Source organism: Balaenoptera acutorostrata, chromosome 4 (genome assembly GCF_949987535.1).
Source record: "Balaenoptera acutorostrata chromosome 4, mBalAcu1.1, whole genome shotgun sequence".
NCBI lineage: Eukaryota > Metazoa > Chordata > Mammalia > Artiodactyla > Balaenopteridae > Balaenoptera > Balaenoptera acutorostrata.
Window position 1 is genome coordinate 85087449 of NC_080067.1, and position 13935 is coordinate 85101383.

At 35.9% G+C, this 13935-nt stretch overlaps 1 protein-coding gene and 1 pseudogene across 4 annotated transcripts in view; both read left to right on the forward strand.

Annotated features, from left to right (window-relative positions):
- The window catches only part of GSK3B (glycogen synthase kinase 3 beta), a 200281-nt gene that overhangs the window by 15211 nt on the left and 171135 nt on the right, over nt 1-13935 (forward strand). The gene's annotated exons all lie outside the window — the stretch shown is intronic.
- Nucleotides 6982-7685, forward strand: LOC102998622 (nuclear cap-binding protein subunit 2-like; annotated as a pseudogene).

Consider the following 13935-nt stretch of genomic DNA (forward strand, 5'->3'; position numbering starts at 1 on the left):
AATTGTCAGCCATATACAAGTAAAGTTAAATTGTTTTATCCTTTTGAAGTAAAAATTTTAAGAGCAAATACCTTGCTTTAAAATTAATGCAGCCTGTCTATGAAATAGTGGCTATAAGAGATGGGTAACAAATATAGTTGAAATCCATATTGCAAAGTCAGTTATGAGCCAGATCCCATTATCATTGAGGAAATTGAGGCTTAGAGAGGTTAGGTAACTTTTGCCAAGGTTTCAGAACCAGCAGATGGCAGAGCTTGGATTCCAACCAAGGTAATTTAATCTAGAACTCTTTTCTTAACTACTTTACTGTCCTAAGAGAATGTGAATGATGTGCAAAAATGGAGCCTTGCTACCTCTGGTAACTTGAAGACACCGATTTTGAGTTTGACACATCATAGCTTGACTCAAGGCAAGCATTAGACTTCACCCACCTGCTTCCATCCTTATTGTTTCCTGAGGTCACTTGTCTCAATAATTTTTAAAAAATTAATTAATTAACTTGTTTATTTGGCTGCATCGGGTCTTAGTTGTGGCGTGTGAACTCTTAGTTGCGGCATGTGGGATCTAGTTCCCTGACCAGGGATTGAACCCAGGCCCCCTGCATTGGGAGGGTGGAGTTTTAGCCACTGGACCACCAGGGAAGTCCCTCAATAATTTTCGTTGTTGCTTTGCATTATTGTTGCACATGAAGATCCTCTTTATCTAGTTGATGCTTAATAAATGTTGAATGTTGAAAAATAAATCAGAAATTTAAAGCAGTGAGTCTTGAGCATAGAGACCAAATTTTAATATATCAGTTCATAATCATGTTTTTCTCTCTAAGTAGTATTTTTGTAGCTTTTAGGGTAGTTAAATATTAATTTAAAAGGTTGATTTATAGTTTTCATGACTTGGAGTAAATTTTCTGTGCTTCTGAGGAACTTTTCTTAGTTGATAAGTGTTTTAAGTGTCAGATTACAATAAAATCCTGTGATGATACAAAATTCAGATGCAGTATAATTGGCTCCCATTCTCTGTACTGCCTTTTTCTCTACAGGTGAGGCCAGATACACATTATGTTTGTAGTAATTTAGTTTATGTCCTACAGTTCTGGTAAATGAAAACTGGTACGTGAACTTTTTATTCCCTGTCTCCTCTACTCTGTAACTGGAAGACTAGTGGAAAAATACTGTTTTCTGTTAACAATGCAGTAACAAGCCCTGTTAGATTTTTCAGACCACACTTATAAGAGGACATCTGGGTTTTAATGTATAATAGTTTATAAATGGAGTATTCATATATCCACAAGGCACTTACTTGCCAGCTCAGCTATCCAGAATGTAGGCAGGAACTAGATAGTGGATAACAATGAACACTGAGAGCCGAAAGAGCTATCATCTGAAGCAAAGTTTCATTTTGTTTTTTAACCTATGTAAAATCCTTTGGTCAGCATTTCCTACACTAGTTCCTTTAAGCAATGTTATGCTGTAATAAATATTCTGTGGATAAAGAAGTTTAGGAAATACTGCTTATAGGGTCCCTCTAAGGGTTGGTGTTCGTTGGATCACACTTTGGAGTCTTTGCCTTAGGTATTTGGGTCTTGCTTTTATTTTAGAAGAGAAGGGAGGGGAACCAACATTTAAAGAGCATTACTGGGGTTCTCTGGTGGCGCAGTGGTTGAGAATCTGCCTGCCAATGCAGGGGACACGGGTTCGAGCCCTGGTCTGGGAGGGTCCCACATGCCGCAGAGCAACTGGGCCCGTGAGCCACAATTACTGAGCCTGCGCGTCTGGAGCCTGTGCTCCGCAACAAGCGGGGCCGCGATGGTGAGAGGCCCGCGCACCGCGATGAGGAGTGGCCCCCGCTTGCCGCAGCTAGAGAGGGCCCTCGCGCAGAAACAAGGACCCAACACACCCAAAAATTAAATAAATAAATAAATAAATAAATAAAAATAAGAGAATTTAAATAAAAATAAGAGCATTACTGTACAGGACCTAGGTGATATCTCCATTTTACAGACAAGGAACCTGAGGCCCTTTTGGAGGATAAAGAACACAAAACTAGCAACAGGGCAAAACTGGGAATGGATCCCTAATCTCTCTGATTCCTAAATCTTTGCTCTTTTGACTTTACTGTGCTACTATATAATTGTAATGAACTGCCCATTTGGGTTTTACACTTTAGAAACAGCAATTTAGCAATAATACTAGGAAAGAGACTAAGCTGCCCTACTTAGGGAAGAAGGAACGGATAAATTTACTTACCTGACACATGGCCTGTGTCCTTTGCTTTGCATGGATGAATTCCATGCTCCAGAGGGAAAGGTTTCAGAGAATACTGTGTAAATTAAAGTGCTTTTAGAGTGAGATTTGTTAGTATGTTTAGTTATGTATAGCTTTATGTCTATTTTTGACATTATAAGGCCAGAACCCCCTCTTTCATCAGGTCTATATAGTGGGCTTAGACAAGTTACAAACTTTTTATAGCTTCATTTTCCTCATCAGGATGTGGTGATAATAATACCTACTTTTCTGGGTGATTGTGATGCTTAAAGGAGGTAATGATCCATGTAAGGTGTCTGGCACAGAGTAACCTTAGCTGCCATTATTATTAGTAGTAATAAAAGTAATAAGGCTTAGGTGTAGATTGTTACCTCTCTGTATCCTGTTTTTTTGTTTTGTTTTGTTTCTTAATGGGCATGTGTAGGGTGGTCATAAGGAAAGCCTCCAAATCTTTTTTTAAACTTACTTGAGGAAAAATCATCGCCATTTGCCTTATTAAATTACAGTCATACCTTGTCTTACTGTGCTTTGCTTTATTGCACTTTGCAGATACCACATTTTTTACAGACTGAAGGTTTGTGGCAACCCTGTGTTGTCAGATGATGGTTAGCATTTTTAGCAATAAAGTATTTTTTAGTTAAGGTGTATACATTGTTTTTTTGTAGATATAATGCTATTGCATATTTAATAGACTACAGTGTAGTGTAAACATAAGTTTTATGTGTGCTGGGAAACCAAAAAACTTGTGTGGCTCACTTTATTGTGATACTCACTTTATTGCCATGGTCTGGAACCGAACCTGCAATATCTCTGAGGTATGCCTATAATGAAAGTCCTATCTTGAGTATATTTTGTAGGGCATTAAGAAAGTTACAGTTGCTGTTAGGCATCTGGCACTTTTTCAGTGAGTACTATTTATAATCAGCAGATGTTGACCTAGTGCCCATAAAGTTTTTGTTTGTTTTTAGTGTGAGATGTGTATTTTGAGTAGATCTAATGACTGTGTAGTCAATCTTTTTTTAAAATTTTTATTTATTTTTGGCTGCATTGGGTCTTCGTTGCATGGGGGCTTTTCTCTAGTTGCGGTGAGTGGGGGCTACTCTTTGTTGTGGTGCGCCCGGGTTTCAGTAGTTGTGGCACATGGGCTCAGTAGTTGTGGCTCTTGGGCTGTAGAGCACAGGCTCAGTAGCTGTGGCACACGGGCTTAGTTGCTCTGCGGCATGTGGGATCTTCCTGGACCAGGGCTCGAACCCGTGTCCCTTGCATTGGCAGGCAGATTCTTAACCACTGCGCCACCAGGGAAGTCCCTAGTCAGTCTTTTTATACTAAATATTTTTCTCCTGAAAACTGTTTTCAGGCTAGTCTGTATGCAGTGACAGTTTGGTTTGTATTTGACCATTAGTTATTAAATGTTTAACTATGGTGGGCAAACCAGATTACTATGGAATGTGAAGATTTTTTTCTCCCAACTTGGATGTCTATAGTCTTGCTCAGTAGAGTTAAATAGTCTGAGGTGCCCTCTGAAAATTTGGAAAACTGTTTAGAGCCTTTCAAAACCACTAAGACTATTAACTGTGGATTGAGTTAAGCAGAGTATGGTATTTTTCTTCCTTCAGTTTTTATTCCTCTTCAGTTCTGAGGAAGTGGGGGAGAGAGCCTCCCCACCACCCCCCTGAAAAATTTTTTTCTTTTCCTAAATTTTTATTTCCTGCTTTGAAATAGCCAAGATCTTTGGGGGCTCTAAGAACACCAGTTTTCACAGCTTGAGGCAGAGTGATTTTCATGGGAAACCTTTTCTTATAAAATAAAATACTCTTTGTCCTTGTCAGGACATTTTTAAAGGAACAGCTAGTAGCAGCACCTCACTACCTTGTCACTAACTAGGGTGAAGGAAGAGAAGAATGAGTCACAGTTTCATTCTTTTTCCTATTCTGCTTCTCTTCTCCCTTTCACTTTCCACTTAGCTCTTTATTGACACTGAAAAAGTTTGCCAACCCTAATCTAGATCACTCTATCTGATGGTGGTGATATTTTTTTATTCCTTCTGTTTTATTTCCTGGAGCTCTTCTATAAAAAAGAACTTCTTTACTTCAATCAATTGTATGATTATTCTGAGGAACAGTAGAATAAATGCTTGATTCTTTTCCTAGTATTTGATAGAGGTGGCCAGTGAGGATTTTGTTTGTTTGTTTGTTTTGTTTTCTTTAAGAATCAATATGAACCCCAGATTTTGGATATGTTTGTTATAATCCATTGTAGTTATTCTTTTTAATTCTCAAATTGTCTCATCTTTAGCCAGTGGGAGCCCCTTCATGTTGGCTCCTGTATTCCTCGAGAAAACCTCAATAATCTTTGGTAGCCCGGTTTTCCAGGATAAAAAGATGTTCCAGGCTCATCTTGTACATCACCTGTCTTGGATCTAGAACCAGTTATTTCTCTAAGGGGTTTTGATTCCTTTTAGTGTAAGATTATATTTAAAGACCATCATCTGAGTCTTTGTTGCTATGGTTGTGTTGTTTGTAGGCCCTTTTATTGGACAGAGCTAGGGGGTGTGGTGTGTGTATGTGTGTGATTTTTTTTTTTGTGGTAAAATAAACAGTGTAAAATTGACCATTTCTATTTTAAAGTGTACAATTCAGTGACATTAAGTACATTCACAGTATTGTTTATCGATCACCACTATCTAGTTCCTGAACTTTTTCATACTCCAAAAGGAAATCTATATTCATTAAGTGGTCACTCTGCATTCCTATCTCTCCCCAGACCCTGGCACTAATCTGCTTTCTGACTATGGATTTGCTTGTTCTGGATGGTTCATAAGTAGAATCATACAACATGTGGTCTTTGTGTCTGGCCTCTTTCACTCAGCATAGGTGTTTTCAAGGTTCATCCATGTTGTAGCATGTATCAGTACTCCATTCTTTCTTATGGCTGAATAACATTCCATTGTATGGATATACCACATTTTGTTTATTCAGTTGATGGATGTTTGGGTTGTTTCCAGATTTTGGCTATTGTGAATAGTGCTGTGGTGAATGTGTATGAATTTTTTTTGAACACTTGTCAGTTTTCTTGGGTGTTTACTGAGGAACTGCCAGTTTTCCACAGTGGGTGCCTCATTTTATATTTCCACCAGCAGTGTATGAGGCTTCTAATTTTTCCACATCTTCTCCAACACTTGTTATTTTCCATGTTTTGATAATGGCCATCCTAGTTGGTGTGAAGTGGTATCTCATTGTGATTTTGATTTGCATTTCCCTAATGACTAATGATGTTGAGCATCTTTTGATGGGCTTGTTGGCCATATGTATATCTTCTTTGGAGAAATGTCTATTCAACTCCTTTTCCCATTTTTTCTTTTTGTTGTTGGGTTGTAAGGCTTCTTTATATATTCTGGATACTAGACCCATACCAGATACATGATTTGAAAATACATTCTGCCGTTGTGTGGGTAATCTTTTCACTCTCTTGACAGTGTACTTAGATGCACAGAAGTTTTAAATTTTGATGAAGTTGAATGTACCTGCTTCTTTCCTTCTCATGCTTTTGGTGTCATATCTGAAAAAGTATTCCCAAATCCAAAATCATGAAGTTTTACCCATATGTTTTCTTCTAAGGATTTTATATTTTATTTCTTATATTTAGGTCTCTGAACCATTTTTGAGTTAATTTTTATATATGGTGTGAAGTAAGGGTCCAGTTGTCCAAGTTCAATGTGTTGAAGAGCCTGTTCTTTTCCCATTGAAGTGTCTTGGCACCCTTGTTGATTATCAGTTGACTATATAGATGCATGAGTTTATTTGTGGGCTCTCAGTTCTGTTCCATTGATCTGTATTTCTGTCTTTATGTCAGTACTACACTGTCTTGATTACTCTAGCTTTGTAGTAAGTTTTGATACTGGGAAGTTTAGGTATAGTCTAACTTAGTTTTTTAAAAAGATTATTTTGGCTATTCAGAATCCTTTTCAATTTCATTTGAATTTTAGAATCTTCTGTAGATTGCTTTGGGTAGTATTGACATTTTAATATTAAGTGTTCTGATCTATGAACATGGCATGTCTTTCCATTTATTTAAGTATTCTTTAATTTCTTTCAGTAACTTTTGTAGTTTTCAAGGCTTGTACCTCCTTGGTTAAATTTATTCATAAGTGGTATTTTATGCTATTAAATTGAAATTTTTAATGCTATTGTAAACTGAACTGTTTCTTAATCTTTTCAGAGTGTTCATTTGCTTAGTGTATAAAAACGTGAATGATTTTTGTGTTGATCTTATATTCTGCAACTTTGCTTAGTCTGTTGTATGATTATTTAAATGCGAAAATACACTAACACAACACTGTAAAGCAGCTATACTCCAATAAAAATTTAAAAAATAAATAAATAAAAATTTTAAAAAGTAAAAAAAAAGAAAAGAAAATACACCTTGAGTTCATACTAATATTTCTAAGTCTGATTTTGTTTCCAGTTTAAGGGTTTAGGATTATAAGATTTTCCCTTTAACTTTTTTAAGATTTATATTTATAGCTCTTTTCTTTTACGCTGAAAGTCTTGGAGAGTAATGAATTACTTGCCATGTTACTTATATATACGTATGTGTATTAGTATTATTATTTTGAGCTTATTTTAGAAAATGGTTGCTGAAAACAATTGCCAGTTCCGCCACCGCCGGGGTGGCTTCGTTATTCTCACAGTGGCGGAGTCCTCAGCCACTTCTCTGCACTATGTCAGGTGGCTTCCTGAAGGCGCTGCGCAGTGACTCCTACGTCAAGCTGAGCCAGTACCGGGACCAGCACTTCTGGGTCTCATTACTTTAGGAAGTTCCACATCATAACCATCATGAATTACATAAGCATCCTGCAAGATTCAAACAGTGAACGGATTCAACTTTTGCTGTTGTTTATCTCTGCAGTCTAAAGCCTATAGCTTCATTTAGGTAGTAGTAAGATACTGTCTTGTAGAATTTCTACAGTGTTTCCTGAATGGGTGACAAGGAAGAACAGGAAAAATTACTGAAGAAAAGCTGTACATTGTATGTTGGAAATCTTTCCTCTTATACAACTGAAGAACAAATCTATGAACTCTTAAGCAAAAGTGGTGACATAAAGAAAATCATCATGGGCCTGGATAAAAATGAAGAAAACAGGGTTCTGCTTTGTGGAATACTATTCAAGACCAGATGCAGAAAATGCCATGCGGTACATAAATGGAAATTGTCCAGATGACCGGATCATTCGCACAGACTGGGACGCAGGCTTTAAGGAGGGCAGGCAGTATGGCCGTGGGTGTTCTGGGGGCCAGGTATGAGATGAGTATCGTCAGGACTATGATGCTGGGAGAGGAGGCTATGGAAAACTGGCCCAAAACCAGTGAGTGGTGAGAGCCCCATCATGAAAAACTCACTCCTTTGGCCTGTTGAATTTGACTTGCGTTACCCAAGGTCTGCGAACCTGCCCATTTTTACCAAGCTTTAATCAATGTCTCTACTGAGCTGGAAGCCTCTTCATGGTTTTCCACTTAAAAATTATTAAAGGACAGAATCCAAAAGAATGCCTTTAATTCTGTAGTCTTAGCATCTTGGTCGTGTGTCAGATTACCAGAATGATTTCAGTTACCAGGTCAAAAATTGTGTTCCTTAGCAACAGACGTATAATGTTGATCTATCAGCCAGAACACAGTTCTTTTAGGAAGATTGGAAAAAAAATTTTTAAGTGTTTACCATATTTGCATCTAAGTAGGTTCATGGTCTACCTTGGGGCCTGGAATTACTATTTTTAAAATTTTAAGTTTGCATGAGATAAAGTTTAATAAGTGGAGTTTTGCTATGTAATATAGCTTTACTCTAAATTAGGAATACATGTTTGATAACTGAATTTTTTTCTGTGTTGAATTTTAACCTCTAAAGGCAAATTTAAGAGTCAAGGGAACCTCCTAAATAGTTGGTAAGCCTTAGACAGTCGCAGGGGACACCACCTCTTATGTGCTTTATATATCAGGAAATTAGGTCAGGACTTGAAGGGTATTTTTACTAAACACATTTTTCAAAATATGTGTTTTAGGTAACGCTAAGAAAACCAAGGGTCTGTATTACAGGGAACCTCAACTTCTGTAAGGGCAAGGGGGGACGCTGTCAGTAGGAAATGGGGAGGAAATATCAGGAGATGTGAGTTAAACCATTGCCTTGACATGATGAAGGTTGCTGTGAGAGCCATCAGATCTATTTTTTTCATTTTCAAACTGATCTTGGGAATTGAGTGGGGTTTGTTTTTTGTTTTTTTGTTTTTAAATGAGCTTAAAGATCAAGAGAATGCTTAACAAAAACAAAATCAGAAATGCTTCCCTCGGGAAATGTTTTGGCTCCTTCTCATACTGAAGTCTGTCTTGTTTTTTCCCTAACTGTGCTGAGTTTCAGAGCCTGGGTAGTGAGCTGGTGGTCTCTACAGACAAGGGAGTCTGGAGGATTTATTTTGCATTTGTAAGGGAAGAGAATTTCTCTAATATAATGTGAACTATTGCTCATTTTAAACTGGTAGTCTAGTATAATTTTCCCTGACGTAAGTGATATTTTTTCATCTAGCAACAGAGTATCTCCTAACTTCCAGTAGTTTGTGAAGCTGGGGCTGAAGTATCTCAATGTGAACATCTTTCATGTTACAGTAAGTATGTTTTCTCAAATTTAAACTGGCTATTTGAACTTTAAAAGATATCTCTAAATTAGTTGTAAGTATTTAGGAAAACATTTGCAAATATCTAACTTAATGAGGACATACAATTCATTATTAAAATCTTTTGACGCTGTAGTTTGAATTAATGTATTTTATATTTTGCAGTAAAACGTAACTCAGATTTCTGTAGGCCTTAAAACCACAGACAGTGGTTCCTATTTGAATTGTCTTCTGTAACAGATTTCAATAAAATTGGACCAACTTAAAAAAAAAAAAGAATTCTTACAAATTCTACTAGGGATGTATAGTCAAACTACTGTTTTAAAATCATTTGAAATAATTGCTCTCTAAGCCACCCATTTGATATATAGTTTGGTTTATTCATTTTGCTGTCAGTTTTTGGGAATAATCTGTTTTCATTTTGATTTACTTTTGATTACTTTTATAATTATGTAAAACATTTTCATGGTTTCAGAACCAAAACTACAATATATAGTCAGAAAAATCTAGCCTCTATCCTCTCCTTCCCCCATAAGTGACCATTTTTATTAGTTTTTCATTGTTTACAAAAAATGTATATATACTTAATCATATTTCTCTTTCTTTCTTAGATAAAACTTACACTTTATTTAGCACCTTGTATTTTTTTCTACTTAACACAAATCCTGGAAATCACTCATAGTATAGGGAGCTCTTCCTTACTGCTTTTTTTTTTTTTTTTAATTTTTTTTTTTTTTTATAGCTACTTTATTTATTTATTTATTTATTTTTGGCTGTGTTGGGTCTTCGGTTCGTGCGAGGGCTTTCTCTGGTTACGGCAAGTGGGGGCCGCTCTTCATCGCGGTGCGGGGACCGCTCTTCATCGCGGTGCGCGGGCCTTTCACTATCGCGGCCCCTCCCGTTGCGGGGCACAGGCTCCAGACGCGCAGGCTCAGCAGTTGTGGCTCACGGGCCCAGCTGCTCCGTGGCATGTGGGATCCTCCCAGACCAGGGCTCGAACCCGTGTCCCCTGCATTAGCAGGCAGATTCTCAACCACTGCGCCACCAGGGAAGCCCCTTACTGCTTTTTAAACCTGCCTAACACTCTGATTTTTTAATTCAAGCAGTTCCATACTGATTACATTAATGTATTACATAGAGAAATTTTGATGGGACCAAGTTCCTGGTTCTTCTTCTGGCACTGAAACGTCAAAGTATTTTATTTTTTATTTATGGAATAAAGATATTATTTTACCACAAATACTCAAACAGTATAGATGTGTATACAATAAAATTTGTAAAGTTGTATCTGATTCCCATATGCTCAGTTTCCCTTTATTCCTATCTCCAGAAATTACTACTAGTAACTTAGTTCAAGATATTTTTCTAGGAGTGTATAGCATTTAATATACTACAAATAGTTTTTAAACAAAATGGGGATCATATCATGAATATTCTGTAACTTGATTTCTTCAATGTAATATTATCAATTGAGCTTTAAATTTGGATAATGAAAAAGATTCGTGAGTATAACTAAGACTTAAAAAATGATTTTGAGACTTTTTTTCTTCTCTTTCATTAACACTAGTCAATAATATTTTTTTTGTGTGTGTGTGTATAACTTACTAAGTTTTCTGTATTGTAATTTTTGCTCTAAAATCAAGAAAGTAGTGTGTGTAGCTATATCCCTCTTTACTTTCTTCTTAGACTCAAACTTACATTTGGAAAGAAATTGAGAAAATTTTATTGTATTCTATTGTGGCTTAACACTCACTAAAAGGAAATCTAAATAAAGTCAGTATACCTGTTAACCACCAGTGAGCTCCATAAAAACAGGAAAAAACCTGCCTATCTTGTTTATCACTGGGTCCTTAGCACCTAGGACAGCGACTGGTTCCCTATTCTTCTTACTCTATTTGTTTTATTTTCACCATAAATTATAAATGGATCATGTTCTGTATCCTTTTTTCATTTGTTAATATATCATGGAAAGTTTCCTTGTCAATACTTAAGTATCTGCTTCATTCTTTTAAGTGAATGTATTAATGGAGATACTATATATTACATAATTAGGTGGTTTTAAAGACTTTAATTTGAACCCTCCTCACCCCCCCAGACTTTGGTACTAGTGTTCTGTTTTTAAAATATTAGAGGAAGATACTAAGTTGAGGATTATATTGGAACGAACTTGTATAACTCCCTTTCTTAAAGTGTATAACATAAGCAAATGTTTATGTAGAATGGCAGTGTGCATTAATGTGCTTTAAACGAATCTAATATATGAGTATTCTGATGATGAATATTAGAGTCATTCACTTTAAAATATTTTGATAAGCAATTCACATAATGAGAAATAAAAATAGTTAACATGTGAAAAAAGTGTTCAATTTAGTATAATTGGTGAAATACAAAAATAGAATGAGGCAAAATTGTACCCCTTCCTCCCCAGTGAAATTGGCAAAGATTACAAAGATCATATTTAGTTGGTGACAAGAGTTTTGGGAGTTGTATTGCAGAAGGAAAGTAAATTTATGTATTCTTTTTGGAGGGCAGTTTGGAGACTTTCAGAAGTTCTAATTCTGGGACTTTAAGGAAAAAAATTAAGGCTATGCTCATAAATTTAGTTTTACATGAATGTTTATCAAAAATTTAATCCTGGGATTAATAACAATAATACTACTTAAATAGTGCTTCATCCATGCCATACATTTATTTAATCCTTTCTACAATCCTATAGTATTTATACAGTAGGATTAAAAATGATGATGTACAAGAATATTTAACATAGAAATAAGTTCATGATAAGAATGAGTGAAAACAGCACATTGCAAAGGAGTATGTGCAGTGTGATTGCATTAACTGCAACAAAATAGAGAAAACTGAGAATATTCTCCAAATGTTTATACTTAACGCTTATAACCCTTTATTGTACAGTTATTATACAGTTATAATCCTGTTGTTCAAATATGTTACTTTTATTCTTTTTGCTATCTTAATTTTTCTAAGTTTTTCTACAGTGAACATATATTGTCTAACAAGAAACCTGTTATTTTTTAAAATGTTCTTTGATTTTGCAAAAGGGTTTGCTTCAGGATTCCTGAACAGTAAATTCTCTAAGTACCTTTAAAGTAGAAATCCATTAGTAACTAACTTTTGGTGAACACATAAAATAGGGATTAAAATGAAGTGTAGTCTTTGATTTCTGTTAATTTGATAGTGTTTTCTAGGGATTAGAAATGGAAAGAGTAGGAAGTTAAGTGGAGCATATAAAGTTTGAAGCCTGACAATGGCAAAATGACGAAGTCTTTTGTATGTTAGTTTTGTGGTTGCTGGCAGTGAAGCTTTATCATAAATAAAAGAAAGAAAGAAAGAAGGAGGAAGGGGAGAAAGAAGGAAGGAAGGAAATAGAAAGGGACTTGCTATATTTTTGCTTGCTATATTTTCATGGTATTATAATCAGGTATTTTCTCTTTTCCAGTAGGAATTTAGTAATTCTTTTTTTAAAATTTTATTTCATTATATCTTTCATTTTATTATTTATTTATTTATTTATTTATTTAATTTTGGCTGCATTGGGTCTTTGTTGTTCCACGCAGACTTTCTCTAGTTGCGGCGGGCGGCGAGCGGGGGCTGCTCTTCGTTGCGATGCGCAGGCTTCTTATGGCAGTGGCTTCTCTTGTTGCGGAGCACGGGCTCTAGGCACGCGGGCTTCAGTAGTTGTGGCTCGTGGGCTCTAGAGCTCAGGCTCAGTAGTTGTGGCGCATGGGCTTAGTTGCTCCGCGGCATGTGGGATCTTCCCGGACCAGGGCTCGAACCCGTGTCCCTTGCATTGGCAGGCAGATTCTTAACCACTGCGCCACCAGGGAAGTCCAGTAATTCTTATAATTATTTTTTCTCCTTAAAAATTGGTTTCTTTCAAATCTTCTGAGTCTTATAGTTTCAGTCTTGTTCCTACCCTTTTCAGGAATTAAGAAAATTAGTTCACCGGGTTGCTGCTTATGAATCTGATCTATGTAGGACTAGAACTTGTGCTAGTTTTACTTAGCTTCATCTTTAAGACCTTGTTAAAATGTTTTTCTCAGTCAGGCCTTCTTTGCCCCTTATTTTAAAAATTGTAGCTGCTCCCCAATTCTGCACTTTCCATTCCCCTCCTCTGCACTTTTTTAAAAAAAATTAATTAATTAATTTATTTATGACTGTGTTGGGTCTTCGTTTCTGTGTGAGGGCTTTCTTCTTTTTTTTTTTTTTTTTTTTTCACTTTTTTATTATATTTATTGCTTATCATTTTTCTCCTTCCACTAGAAGGTTACCTTCATGAAGGCAGGATTACCCATGTTGTTTACTGATATATTTTTAGTGCCATAAACAGTGCCTGGCATATGTGTGTGTGTGTGTGTGTGTATATGTATATATGTATATATATATACATATATATATGTGTATATATATATATATATATATATATATATATATATATATAGCAGGCACACAGCAAATGTTTGTTGAATGATTGATGGACATCGATGTATCTGCACTTTCAAAACGTCTTCTGTTCAGAGAATACTACTAATATCCAAGAACCCTAAGGTGCATTTCTTTTTTTTTTTTTTTTTAGTGATAATATAAAGCATCTTTATATAACAGTTACAAAAAAAAGTCAGTGATTGTATTTGAAATATACCCAGACAGTGTGTCCCCTAGATACACAAAGTTCATCAAATCCATGTAGTAAGAAATCTTTTCTCCTTGCTCAGTCATATTCTAGCATGTCCTTGATCGTATGTCTGCTGCTGGGACCGTGAGTGTTGCAGAACAGTGGCTGCGGCAATGGCTTGTGACACTATTATATTTTCTATAGTCACTTTTGTTTTTTTTTGTTTTTTTTTTTTTTCCACACACACACACTGTATTTTATTTTTACAAGAGATAGATAGACTGACACCAAGCATTGTACATGGATGACCACAACAAAAGCAACAATGATTGCAATTACCAAACATGAAACACACTTATACTATGTCATAATATTGACAT